The following is a 12,493-nucleotide window of genomic DNA, read 5'->3' as shown; positions in this document are numbered from 1 at the left end:
AATACAGGAAACAACTGAACAATTGGCTTTGCTAATATCTCATTGTATGTTTAATTTCTCTTATTTCTCATATATAAACCTTTTAAAATTGTTGCCTTTCCCTATCTGTAATTAATACAAGTACAAAAAGTGTGAATGGCTGTTAGTGTTGGTGTAAGCAACAGCTGGTTTTACACAAAATGTACAACATGTGGGGGAGGGAACAGTAGAGCTGCTTCATTAGAGCAGTGTAATGGTAAAAGTATTTTAATGGCAGTTGTGGACGGTGGGAAGAGTGCCTCTCCTCCCTCAACACAGATAGAAAATTCAACAGTATGAACAGAGGATTAAAATTTAAAGAACTGTTGAGCAATGCAATATGTTGCTGACAAATTTAAGTAAAGAAACATGTCATGGTAATGCCACTAGATGGCAGTCTAAGCCATACAAATGTAGGAAGAGGGAAGAAACTTGCAATATTAGGAGCTGCAGATGTTTGTTGGTTTTTTGTTTCTATTCAGTCTCAAAATACTTTTATCCCATTTTAACACACTTTGACATGGCTGTCAACTTTGATCCTTAAAAAGAAAAGATTAAATTAGGATTTCACTCAGCCACAACAGAGGCGACAATAGTCTGGTCATGGTTTTTCTGAAGAAACGTTTTGATGTTTTGAGTTGATGACTGGTTGGGAGGATGGAGTGTGTTTGGCAGCATTTTTTTGCCTTCTACAGCAGTGTTCTCAAACTATGAGCCAAGACCCAAAATGGGTCAGAGGCCAGTGTCTGGTGGGCCCCATATATGACACGAGTCATAATATTTTCATGAACTTTTCTCCCAGAGTTTTGACACTGCGTTCCTCATGTGGGTCCATTGCTCAAAAAGGCCCGTCCATTACACAACTGAACAGTCTGGACAGCAGGCGGTGATGAATCTACATCTGGTGAGCAGCATGTTCCTGACGGAGCAGAGCATCTTTGAGGGGCTGGAGCACAAGAAGAGCTCCCACATCTTCAATCGTTTTCACTAGGGAGCTGGGTGCCATTTTTAGTAACAAAGGATCCCTCTGTTTCATGAATACACTGGAAGAAGATGATCATAAACTAAAATCTAGGGTGGTTTGTTGTTGTTGACCTTCTGAGGGAGAGGAGATCTTGGCTGGCTTTTTTCACTGCTGATGCTGGTCCTCCTCTCCGCATCATATTGAGGTGGAAAGGCATATCACCACTCTTGTGTCTCCAACTCTTTAGTTGTGATGCATTCAAGTGGAGGTTGTGTGAAAAAACTATAAACCATATATAACACCCTGTAGGAATATTATAGCGATTCCATTTGAAGATAAAAGTGCCATAAAATATACGGTCTTTACAAGCTTGACTATCACACCAGAAGTCCCTATAGGAATTTAAAAGGAATACTATAGTGACTTTTAGTTATAAATAATAAACCAATGATAGCTTATTTAATCTCTGACACAGAAATGCACTGAGATGTATGTTGAAAAAGTAGGTTGAGTTGAAACACATTGCCACATACATAGTAATTTACAGTGACAGTGGCAAAATGGGACAGTGGATTTAAAATTCTTGATGTTTGTGTGTTTTCCATCATCTCTTAAAATTTGTTTTCATGATCAAAACGTGGGTATGATACTTTCACCTGAAGCTTTTTATTTTGAATATTATTTTGAATGGTATTAAACATTGTAGAAATGTCAGTCTCCCTTAGCTGATCTCATATGACTGCTGGGACAAACTGCCTTTAAGTAGGTGTAGAGAGTGGTATTGAATAACCCACATAAGATTACATGAAACATTAATGATTCCTGTGGGGAAATCGGGTCATAGCAGCAGCAGAGAACAACACATAAATAACAATAGAACCGATACAAAATATTGAAGATAATACAAGTACATCAGGATAACATATTGAGAATACTGCAACAGATAAATAAATATGTAGGCCTGTATGTAGCATCTTCCATGACACATTTACAGGTTAGAAGGAAGTAAGGCCAGCCTTGGTCACGTGCACTTTAAAAGCTTATGAGACCCAGTAGTATTTTTTAACATTTCTGTGTTGATACTATCCTATATACATACTACAAGGTCCATAAAACACTGGATTAACAAATCTTCACGCATGCGCCTGAGTCGTTTCGTGTAAGTAAGCGAATCGGTGACGTCACACGCAGCCTGGACCAACCACTCGGTTGAATCATCTCGCTGTCTGGCCTGAGTGTGTAGCCTATGCGTGTGTGTATGTTTTTTTTTTTCGCTTTACCCTTTCGCCTACCTGGTGAACTTGTGGATACAATTACCGAGAAAAATGAGCAACGTTACGAGGTAAGAACACCGTCGTCAAAAAACAATAAACTGTGTCGGTAACGTTAAACAATGCCCGTGTGGTTTCACCGGGGACGTTTCATTGTATTGACCGTCCGTACCGGTGTGGCCAGTCAATACAACAGCCATCATAGCTAATGCGTTTTCACTGAAGCTACCTATTGCTGCTTTTCCGGTAAATTTCCCGTGTCTTCCCCGTAAATTTAGCTTCAGTGACCGAAACGTGAGCCAGACTGGCCGACGTGCAAACCAGCAACGCTGTTTTGACACGAGTCGGTTGACATTTGCATCTCTTTTACAAAGTCTTGTTTTGTCAACTCTGTCTGCGGCGAGCTGTCTGCCCTGCTCACCTGGGAGCTGTACAGCGGAGTATTATTATCAAACCAGCATCTTCAAAACAAGAGGATCATGTGGAGTTTTGAGGACAGTGGTTCCCCCAAACTAGGGTGCGGGGACCTCCAAGGTGACTTTCAGAGGGTTTCAAGGGGTCCCCTAGCAAAATGAGGTAGTTCAGCTTCACTGTCATTTCATTCAGTAGAGGTCACCACAGTAAGGGTGGCTATTCTGATCATAGGTGTTTCTGAGAGTTATATACTTCTGTACCAAGTCATATCCAACAACCAAAATCTCCTCAAATTGGGTTCCTTCAGACAAACTATTGTCAAATGGAGGTCCATGGTCTAATGCATATCCTATTTAGGTTTCTTGACATTAAATACTATGAAAATCCTGTTTAAGAATTCAGTTTTCAGAGTGCTTGAAGGTGGAAAGTGTGATGATGTTCATGTTGTGCGTTGTGATAGCAGAGAATAAAGACCTCCAGAATTTGTATATTGATAGTAAATATGGCTGATATTACATTTTTGTGACCCTGCAAAGTGTGCCGTGTCAATATATATTTGCATTCAATGTTGGCATTGTATTTCTATTGACACACAAGGACTGATAATCTCTGGATATGTGCCCACGCCATACAGTACTCATTTGGCTGACAGTAAAAGAGACCCAATATAATTGCATGGCCCTAAGAAAGAGGCATCAACTGCCACACTGTCACTGATAAAGGGACCGGTGCATTCACAGTTTTGTTGCGCTTCTTTGAGAAGTGGAAATGAATCACCTTCGAAAGTCATGAAGATACAAGTCAGTCGGAAAGCACAACAGGGGGATTATAACAGTATAATCAGTCCAGCACTGGGCCTGTAACCAGTTGAATGCTTATCAGAAATGGCCTGCATTCCCGAGAATTAAAATGCTCTAAATCACTGAGGGCATGCATGTGCTTGTAATGGGCTGCGGCCTTGTGAGGCGGCTTACCATGGTGAGATCTGCAGACGTGTTTTCACTGTAAACACGGGTGCGAGAGTGGCCTAACCCTAACCCCACATACTGTACTGTTATGTAGTCCGCAGCCTTAACTACGCTCAGCCAGGGAGTTGGTTTGACAAGCCCTGGCATTTGAATTACGTGTCTTGTTTTTCCGAGTAGGTGCACACATTGCGGATGATTAGTCTGTTGTCATCATAAGTGTACGCCTGTCCAGGTGGTTTGTGCTTCAGGGCTTTTTCGTTGTCTGGCGATGTTATTATCAGGTGACCTCTGCTTGTTGCTATCAGCGCTTTTTGTGCTGTGGTGCAGGCAGGTGAGAGAACATCGCAGAACAGAGTGTACCAGATGCAGAAAGATGGTGGCCTGATAGTTGGACTTAATCCCCTGTTCCACAGAGCGAAACGTCCCAAACGTCAACATCAAAGTTGCCAGTTGAGAAACGTTACGCCGTGAGAGCCGGGAGGAAGGAGTGACGTCTGTTCTTTACGTACCTGGTCTGTCTGTCTGTCTGTCTGTCTGTCTGTCTGTCTGTCTGTCTGTCTGTCTGTCTGTCTGTTTCTCTCCAACACACACAAACACTTCTGAAGCTCCCATAGAGAATTGGGTTAATGAACTGAGTGTTGGATTTCACAAGACTGGCAGTGTAATGGAGGGGCCCGGCCTCCCTGGTTGGCTCATATTAAGGACTACAGAGTGAAAGAGTAAACGACAGCACAGGCGACAGGGGAGGCCACAGCCTAATTATTTTTTCAACACTGGATGTCATTTAGGGGGTAGCCTTAACACAGCTGAGACCGCCATATGTCAGTGTGGCCTCTAGACGTTGTGTTGGCATTAATGTTCAGACGCAGGTGTTGAACCGCGGCCCTGTGGTGACATTTCTGCCTCTCAAAATGATTGAAAATGCCCATCCTCCCTTTAGATCTCAGATGGTCCATTTTGAGTATTCTATGTAGCATGAACATATTTTGGTTGGTATAAATTATGTTTTTATCACCCTAAATCATATAAATTATATTAAAACTAACTGGTAGCACTGTGAGACGGTTTAACTATTTTACTTTGAAGACAATAGCTGTCCTTGGATACCCTGTCTAGTTTTACTGGAAGTGCTTTAATGCCTGTAATTACTTTGCTTAAGCATTTCGTGTTATGTAGCTGATGTAGTCAGAAATATTAATGTATGAACTGTCACAGTTAATAGATGATTTCTCTAGGGCAGCAGATCCAGTTAGTATACATACCATGTACTTGACTGGGTTTAAATCCTGACTCATGCTAGGGTGTCACATCTCGATTTCCTCTCTTGACTTAATATATGCTGCCACCAAAAACCAATGAAATGCTTGAGAAAAGTGGTCTGTCTAGAAATAGGATAAGGAACTGTTAAAATAACTGAGAAACTTGATTTCTTTAATGTTTGAACCCAAGCTGTGTTTAAGTGCATTACCTTCATCCCATGTCAACATGTCAAGCTCTTGCTCAAGTCACTCCCAACAACAAATATATTAGAGCAGCCATTTTCATTTGAACTAGTCCGGTGATGTTTTCTTTTATGGGCTGACTTTGAGAACGCCTGCATGGAACGCTGATCAATGTCAGTATCGTTCCTGGAGGTTCACACTCTCTGTCCCTCTGTCTGATGTCTAGTGGATCCTGTGGGATAAACCGTCGGACCTGCAGCACTCTGCTGGCCGGCCACAACAATAGGCCTGTATGACTGTTTGAATGTGCCATTCTTTGCGCGGTGTGCTTCACTTGGGCCAGACAATGGCTTCATTTAGCATCCCTTCTCCGCCGAGGCCTGCTCCGTCACCATGGCACCCCTGCCCTGCCACACCCAGCCCCCCCAGTCGGGCCTGGCTTTGCACTTGTCCTCGCTGTTGGGACAGCTGGGGTTAGCTGGCCATTGTTGGCCACACCCAACCTCACACTTTGACGATTGTTACTTTGTGGTCAAGCTGGAAAACTGGACCTTATTGTACATTTCACCCTAAAAGTGTGAGTATAAACTATTATAAAACTAAGAGTATAAACCAAACCTTCACTTTAACTCTAACCTTGAGCTCACCGGAGACCTGATAAACTTCATGTATTGGGTAGGGGAAAAAAAAAAAAAAAATCTTTGTGATCATGGATTTTTGAAGATGTGTCAATTTTTTACTTTGCGTCTGGGCCAGAGAGTGAAAACTACATTGTGTGTTGGATTAAAATAAATCATATTACATATACTATATCACAGGCCCTGCTACAGGCCCTTCTTGATTTAAAATATCCTGGTTTTGATAGCCTGACTTTGATCCATTCTAGTCTGCCGTTTGATTCTATTTTTGAAGCAGTGCCGGAAATAGCTTTTAGCTATTTTTTCATTTCATTTCAGTTTTGCGGTGGTCTGATATTTGAGGCATAAAAACATATACAAAACAGTCTGAGGAAGAGTTTAAATACCCACCCAATGATTATGGACTTTCTCTCTCCCTCCCAAGGTCCCTGGCTCTTGACCTTCCTCACTGTCTCGGGTTCAAAGGGCAGTGAACCCTTTTCCCAGCTCAGCCTCTGAATGGTGGCAGATTTTTAATTAATGGGCTTTGGGCCGACCAGCACTCAATCTTTTGGGAGGGTAATGGATCTTCCGTGTCAAGTCGTTCCCTCTTTTCCTCAAATTCATTTGCAGTAAAAAATGCATCACAGCCACCTTATGATGTGAAGTGAAAAGGTTCAACATTTCAGAATATGCTGTCTGTCTGAAAATACCCTCAAAATGACCGCAGACGCTTCGCACTTTCACCTTGTAGTCATTGTGTCATTTCACATCCAAATAATATGAGTATAAAACCAAAACATCTAAGTGTCACTGTCCGAATACTTACAGAGCTCATTGTAAATCCCAACATGCTTCCAACAGTTGGCACATTAACCTACATCCCCTGAAGCCGGTGTAATCATTAGGTGCGCCCAGCCTTTTCAAAGTCCGTCCCAGTCACTGGTTTTGCAGTATCTAGACTTATCTCCGCAGAGCAGATCCCCCAGAGAAACAAGCCTTGATCTGCAGTCTTATGGTGCTAAAACTAGAACTGGGTGACCTATGAAATAATATTTTGGGCCGATCTGAACTTGTTGCAGATGTACCCTTGAGAGCACGGTACAAGCTGTGCTACTTCTGCTGCCTGCTGAGAGAGTTTCCTTTTTTGAGACTGTTTGAAGAGATGGAACAGCTTCATTCCAAAATATATATCCACCATTTGTGAAAAAGCAACACTGTCTCTTACAAAATGATTGATGATGCCAAATGAAATCAAATTATGACATTTTTAAAGGATAGTATGTTACAGAAGTCCTTGGTTAACAGAATTATATCACTTTTACAGGTTGCATTCTCTTTATTTGAGACACATTGAATGATGAAGTTTAGGTAGTCATTTTATTCTAAAATGGATGCTTTGCATTTTGGATAATAGGGCTCTTCAGATGTATTTTTGACTGTCAATCTTCAGTGTTTCAGCAGTCACTCTCCCTCATCCAAACATGCTGGTGTTCTTGTAGCTCTGATGCATGGAATCACCCAAGTCTTCTACATCTACATCTTCAAAACATTATGCACAAAGTGGCACTTACTCTGACAAAGTAATTGCTGTCACTCAAGTGTAACACATTATGGAATAATGGCTTTCTTAAGAGCTTCGCTGACAAGGAAGTAACATCTTGTAGGATGGAGCAATCAGTATTTTTGAGAATATTGAGCTGTAAGCTGAAGATGATTTTTACTTGAAGTCAAAAAGCCAAACTCTTCTAACTACTCCCAATGCAATAAGGTCATTAATGCAATGGTAGGGATTCACCCTGGGATATACAAGTTAAGGATTTGAATGTTTTAATCCTAATAAACATTTAGGTGTGCATATTCTTATGTACCATGACACAGAGGTTATATTGGCTTATATTTGGTTTGTTTTTGACTGAAGTGGCCCTTTTTATCAGCTTGCTTTTTGCAGCTTGTATAGTTTTAATTAACAGTCTTGCTCTCTTTCCTGCCCAAAGTGGTATTCAAGTGTAGTTAACTTGGTTACAAAGTGACTGTTCTCTTGCCAGAGCGAGAATGAGAGAGGGGAGCACCAGAAATTGAGGCAAGCCCTAGATTATCATGATAATGAGCATCAAAATTAATCGCTTGTGTGCCTCAGCCACAAGATGTGGAAAGAGGGTGGCTCTGCTGCAGTTCAAACAAAGGGAGCATGTGGGTCCTGCCCTGTGTGTGTGGGGGAGTGCCATAACCAAGATGTTGGTTGTGAGGGTGGGAGGGGGTGTTATGGGCCAAATGGGATTCATGTTTCAATCCATGAACGCCTCTATCCTTTGTTTTCTAGGTCACGTTATTGATGTTAATTCCCAAAGCAGAGACATTGGAAATTAGAATTTTGTATGAGTCTCTGGTTTGAGCGCGCTGATTTGTGGTTATGTTTTTTTGCAGTATAGGTTCCAGCTGGTTGGATGCCAGCGTTTGGTCTGACAGCAAATTTTGTGCACGCATCAGTTCAGGCTGCTACTTGTAGTTTTAGAAATTACAGCCTAATCACCGAAAGCTGACGCGTGTTCCACATCTGAAAGGGCGGCCTATCCCTTCACCGATACAGCTTAGTTTTGCCTCTATTGAATCAGTTTCAGCCATCAAATATTAAAGATATAGAGCCGAGAAAACTTCTGTTCTGCAATGTCCTACCAATGTGCGTTTCCATAGAGATTGCATCTGAAAAGATGGAAACGGTGACTGTGACGCTAACCAGGACTTTCTGAGGAGTACGTTCCCTGCTTTGGAGTTGGCAACACTACCATGATATAAAGCTTATTTTGCCATCTGCCTCAGACAAAGTTCCTCCAAGTCCATTGATTGTCAGTGGAGCAGCTAAGGACTGTGGCTTGATAACATCATACATCGTAGTCTCGATTTTTTTAGTAGCTTTAGGCTTGATATTCATGCTTACAAATACTGATCGGACCATTTTAAGAATTACATGTGGATTCATAGAATGAGCGGCACTGTTCCTTTTTAATATACATTTGATTCATTTCTTCAAAGGAATCTAAGTCCCATACCAACATGTTTCCTCCTCAGACAAAACACACCATGTGTAGTCGGCCTGGAAACAGCTTGGGGTGAGTAGACAGATATCAGATTCAGCAGCAGACTGTGCCAGAGCACGGCATGCTTTATCCTGCTCCTAAAATGCTGCCCCGCCCTCCAGAAAGCAGACTCAAGTTCTGACAAGTTGCCGAGCAAAAGAGCAAGGACTGAAAAATACGTTTATTTTGCTGATTTCTTGTCTTTTCTGGTCTTTCATTCATTGATTTAGTGTTTTAGTAATTAAGAGAAATTAAGAATTATATAAGAAAAATATAACTCCCTTTGGGTTGGAATATACAACAGTGCAGAGGGAATGATTAACATTTGAGGAGGTTAACATGCTTTGCAAACTGCCATAATTTAGGATATTCCCCTGCATAGTATATGGAAATGAATGCACATTGCGGTTCGTCAGTTTTGGTGTTGAGCTGTGATGTTGTTATTTTTTGCTCTGGTAATATCATTTCTCGGTTGCTGAGTTGGCTTGAATGGAGCGAGTAGTGTCAGTCATGTACTTTCATATTGAATTTGTTGAATTTATAATTGCAAAGTATCACTGCTTCTTTGTTCTTTTTGTTATGAAGCACATTGTAACTTAAAGAAAAGTGTTTACAAAAAGGTTACTCTTTAATTTGATGTACATGAAAGCCCATTCCTTATGAATCACAGCCTGGACAAATGCGGATATTTCTGCGCCATGATCTTTTCCTCCTGAATTGACAAAGTTGGAAATGTTTTCAGTATTTCTGCAAGGTAGTTACAGTAGCCAGCTTCTTGCTCCAGGAACAGTAGATGTCCTGGTTTCCTGGGGCAGGGGTTAGGCTATTGCTTGACGAGCAGGTTCCCACAGTATAACATATCTGTGCGATAACATTACCATAGTTGTGGAGAAGTCGTCAAAACAGCCTCGCAGTCAGACGAAACCAGCTGCGTCAACAGCTAGATGTTCCTTAGGCATGATTGCATTTCAGCTTTTAGTGACGACTACTGTCCTCAATCTTTCTTTCTTTTCTCACAGTTATATAACTTGTTACACTTTTACCAGGGTTATGGCTAAGTTGTTCCATCAGAGTGATGGGCACATCTTGAACTCTTAGGGTTATGGGGTGGCAACTGTTGTAATAAAATAATTAGGAAACTTGCAATTCTGCTGAATTTCAGAGGAAAAAAAGGTGAAATTAGGTACCTTATAGGTCAGCTTCATTTTTCAGTGCAGTGACCCCTAAAATAAATTGTTAACTGAGGCTATATGCAACTTTGTCTGTGTCTGTCTGTTAACAATATTGCAACGATATTAGGAAAAAGACTGATCTTAAATAAATTATTACTACTACTGTTATTATAACCAAAAGTTACAACCCAAACCGGCTGCAGCTGTAACACACTTCATGCAGTACTGTTCCTAAGTTGAAGTATAGCCTACTTCTACTGTTGCTTGTGTAAGAAATATGCCTTGCTTGTTTGATATCTGTGGTGCCACAGGGCAGAAGCTGTCAGGTTGATCTTGTTAAACAGCAGGTGTCCTTGTTAACATCCCCAAACATCCTTTCCTGCTCCTGCCTCTTCTAATATTTGTGTTTTTGGTTTTAGTTTTCGAATCGTGGGCCAGTTCTTGGCTGGGGGCTTTTCTTCTGATTTTCATAGCTCTAATACTTTGTTTCGGCTTGTTGTCTCATGTTGTTTTTCTCTGCCTGAGATTATGACACACTTTGAGATAAGCAGCTTGCAACTCGGCCATCCAGCCATGCAAGTTGGCCATGTGTGCTGGCTTGGCTTCACCTTAGACTTTGCCATTGTGTCAATCATGCATATGGCTGGCCATAAGCCAATCTCACATCCGGGTTGGCGGTCAAATATGGGGCCCAGACTTTAGACCTTTTTCACATGGATTTAGTCTGCTGAACTAATTCTCTGAGCATTCGTGTGTGACATTAGCTAATAGGTACACTGTGTTTTCAAATTGTCTTCACCGTGAGAGCGGACTGGATACTGATTGGATCATGTAGGATTAGCATACTCTAGTTGATTTGTTTGGTTGTTTATATGCTACCTCTACTATAATGCTCAATGCATTATGGTATCTTCTCTTCCTTCTCTCTCCGCTGGACTACCAGTTTTTCACAGCAGTGGGCTTGGCCTACATCTGGGGGGGATCAACAAGTTAAGCCAGAGCCTTTAACCCTCAAATTTCGTCAATCCGTTACAAGCACGTTCTCTGCAGCTGCAGTCATTCACCTCATAATATTTTTACAGCAGTGCCTTCCATCTCTTTCGGGAAAATATTTTATCTTTCATTCTCCAGGCTTTTCTGAGAATAGAGAGGCCATGCCAGGCTTGTTTCCAGTTCCAGTTCAGAAAGTGTCTTGCATGTATGGTTACTGAAATGCAGAGGAATGTATCTGCATGTCATTCACTTACCTCACTTGTGACTCACTTGGGATGCTGTGATCAAACACAAGGTAGTGGTTGGTTGACTGATAATCAACAGTTCAAAGAACATCATAATCAAAGCACTGAGCAAAGAAAACTACTAGCCTAAATACTAACAAGTTTTTAGGGAGGCTACTTCTAATGTTAAACTTTGGCAAACTAGTGCGCTGCATAATTTTTCCACATGCTTTTATTGGACTATTCAACTAATGCAGGCAATAGATTTAAGACTACCCCCATTACTTGGGTTAGGGTTTACTCCAGTACTCCAGACATGACATACTGTAATTGAAAATGCCCATTCCTGCTATTAACTTAGATTAATTTGGGGTAAAGAGACGATAACACTAACAGTAGATGGAGTTGCCCTTGCCTATGCACATACTTTCACTAAAAGCCTTTCCCTTCGCCAAGGAAAGCTCTTTGAGGTCAAGCCTATCCAGGTTGTCCAGAGAGGCTGCAGCAGCTACATAGACGGAAATGCTATTTTTTGCCATGGACATAAAAATAGGCCTACTATTTATTGATCCTTTTTATCTTGCAGTCTAAATTGAAAAGTGTTGTTGTACCTCTGTAGCCTTACTTGGACTTCCTTTGCACATTTGCAGTTGCTCGGTTGCATTCTGGAGAGATTATGGGATGCGGAGTGTAGCATGCCCCTTCTGGGATGGACCTTACTATTCCAAGGAGTAATTACAAGCTTTCCAGAGGGTGGGTAAAGACCAGCGGGACCCTTTTCAATCCTGGCATTTAATTTGTGATCGTTAGGGTCCCTTAAACGAGGGAAGGGCCGCACGGGTGGAATTTATAGATACAGCCCCGCCCTGAGTGAAACATATGTACAGTATGTAGCGCTGCTGGCTGCCACCACATGATATGGGCCATAATATAATGTTCCCCCTCACACATTCTTCTGCTGCAGTCTAAGCCACTATTTTATGTTGAGAGGCTGTCCGTCATTCAGCTGAGAATATCCTTGTCATTAGAATGGAGCAGAACTTTTTTTCCTTTCACAAACTCATCATACTGAGGTGCTCAGCTTCACTTACAGCCTTTCTTGATATATTCCTTTTCCACAACAGTTCTAGAGGTGCCTGGCGTCTGGACCAGTTGATATTTGGTGGCGGCATTCAAACTGACCGCATGACTTTTGACTGACTGTGCGTTCACACTGTGAGCAACACGATCAACAAGTCAGCGGAAGTCCATTCATTTCCTATAGAACTGAGCAACTAGAGAAACAAATATGTGAACAGTCAACAAGCTTGTTGGCTGGGAAAATTTGGCTCAG

At 41.6% G+C, this 12,493-nt stretch overlaps 1 protein-coding gene across 2 annotated transcripts in view; it reads left to right on the top strand.

The window, feature by feature from the left end:
* The first annotated feature begins 2,195 nt into the window (after window positions 1-2,195).
* Window positions 2,196-12,493, top strand: part of LOC139664779 (disheveled-associated activator of morphogenesis 1-like) — a 46,606-nt gene continuing 36,308 nt past the window's right edge. For both annotated transcript variants that reach the window (XM_071543731.1, XM_071543729.1), the window contains exon 1: window positions 2,196-2,324. The gene's annotated coding sequence lies outside the window, so the exon portion shown is untranslated. The remainder of the gene's footprint in view (window positions 2,325-12,493) is intronic.

The sequence above is a fragment of the Centroberyx affinis genome, unplaced genomic scaffold (assembly GCF_046629955.1).
Source record: "Centroberyx affinis isolate AG114_WGS23_722 - 3 ecotype Tasmania unplaced genomic scaffold, CSIRO-AGI_Caff_v1 ptg004372l_1, whole genome shotgun sequence".
NCBI lineage: Eukaryota > Metazoa > Chordata > Actinopteri > Beryciformes > Berycidae > Centroberyx > Centroberyx affinis.
Note: the sequence above shows the minus strand (reverse complement) of the source record. Positions and strands in the feature narration are given on the sequence as shown.